This window comes from Triticum aestivum, chromosome 4D (assembly GCF_018294505.1).
Source record: "Triticum aestivum cultivar Chinese Spring chromosome 4D, IWGSC CS RefSeq v2.1, whole genome shotgun sequence".
NCBI classification, from domain to species: Eukaryota; Viridiplantae; Streptophyta; class Magnoliopsida; order Poales; family Poaceae; genus Triticum; species Triticum aestivum.
The window spans coordinates 97,820,767-97,822,842 of NC_057805.1; positions in this window are offsets into that span (position 1 = coordinate 97,820,767).

Sequence of the window (2,076 nt, forward strand, 5' to 3'; positions counted from 1 at the left end):
CTACCAGCGGCCCAGCGGACGGGCGGCACCCATGCCAGCCTCCAAAAAAGAACGGCCGACGCTGATCAAACGACCTAGTTCAGGCCTTCGGCGTCGAGCTTCTCCTTCTGCCTGGCCTCAAACCAGGCCCTCGTCTTCTCGCTCATCTTCGACAAGTCCACGCTCATGATCGCAAGGGCCACCTCCTTCGCTTTGGTGGCGGCATTGGTGGCCTCGATGTCGAGCTGCCTCTGCCTGGCCTTGACGTTGTCGGCCTCGATGTCGAGCTGCCTTTGCCGGGCCGCCTCCTCCATGTCGAGCTGCCTTTGCCGGGCCGTCTCCTCCATGTCGATCTTCCTCCGCTTGGCCGCCTCCTCCATCTCAAGCTTCTGTCTTTGAAGGTCTAGTATTGCTTCATTTGCTCGTCCTTGCTTTGCCGCTTCTTCTGGTCCCTCACATCCTTTTGGGACATCATGCCATGCAAAGTCTCATGCAAGGCCATGGATGAGGCATGACATATGTCGTCAACCTTGGAGTTGGTCTTGCCCCTCGGCCTCTTCAACGCCTCAGCCATCTCCACCTCCGGCGAACTTGGCCGTCTTCTTGCCTCTCTTCCTTTGTAGTTCACGGTATTGGTCCTTGAACTTAGGGCAATTGTTGATGATCGTCCAACAATGCGTAAGAGTGAATGGCTTGTCATTGTGCCGGGCCTTGAATGCCTCCAAAGATTGAAATGCCTACACCACATGATCAACAACAAGTGAACATGCAAACATATACACGGCCGAAGTCTCATGGCCGTAGCAAGGAAAGGGCTAGGAAGAGGAGATCATACCATGTCCCCAATGCCGAGACCACTCACGGGCCGTGCTTCAACGCTCTCAAATGCGGCGCAATACTTGTTGCACTCTTGTTGGATGAACAACCATCTCTTTTGAATCGAGCCGATGCCACGGTTGCTTATAAATTGGTAGGGCTCAAACATCTTCCTTTCATGGAATGTTTTGTGGACTCTCGTCCAAAAAACAATGCCCTTTTGTTGCGCGCCGGTCCTCGGATCTTGGCTAATCTCCATCCAAGCTTGGCAAATCAACTTGTCCTCATCTTGTGTATATGAACCCGTGTGAATGCTCTTCCTCTTCTTTTGTGCTTCCGCTCTTTGGGTGAGCTCGTCGATGAACAATGGCGCGCCACTAATATCAACGTCATTGCCTTCTTCTTCATCACCATCACCTTCGACATAGATGTCATCGTCTTCATGCCACGAGTCACCATGGTCGTAGTCAGCACGGTCGTCGGCCTCTTCATCGGGGACGTATTGGGCGCGGCCATCCTGACTTTGGGTTTCCTCGGGGTCGTAGGCACGGCCATGCCCACCCTCGAAGATCACGTCCTCCATGTACTGGTTGTAGAAGGGGTCGTCGACCGTTGGCGTCGGGGTTGGCATTCCGTCAAACAAGACGCAGGGGGCCGGCATGGTGCCCGTGAACGTTGCCCGTGCCTGCTTTCTTTGCATCTCGACGGACGGTCGCCCGCCACTGCTGGACCCAGGCATGACATTGAGGTCGATACGGCCGCGAGGCGCGGTGTGGACGGCGCAAACAAGCCCACGTCCGGCGACCCCGAGAAAATGGGTCTGGCCGTCGTGCCTTGGCGGAGGAAAGCCGGGCGACATGGGCGCGGTGCGCGACGTCAGCGACTTGCAGTGCGTAGGCCGGGCGACCGACGAGCCTGTGCTCGCCGGGCCGACGGCCGCTGCAGGGAACCCGGCCGGACGGCCCATGCCAAGCATGAGGATGGCGTGCGCTTTGTTGACGAGGTCCTCCTTCTCATCGGCAGCGGCCTTGCGCCACGCGGCCTCCAGCTCATCGCGCTGGGTGGCGAACTTGGCCGCGGCGGCATTGACCTTGACGACCGCTCTGCGTTCCCTCCTCTTCGCCGATTCCGCGTCCAACTTGGCGATCTCCTCCGGCGTGCACTCCGACCGCGGCTTCCTTGGCGCCTTCTTCTTCACCTTTGTGGGTGGGTCGACGGCCAGGCCGCCGGAACTCGGCGGGGCGTCGGCCATGGACGGGGGAGAGAGGGGGCGGCGGGAGG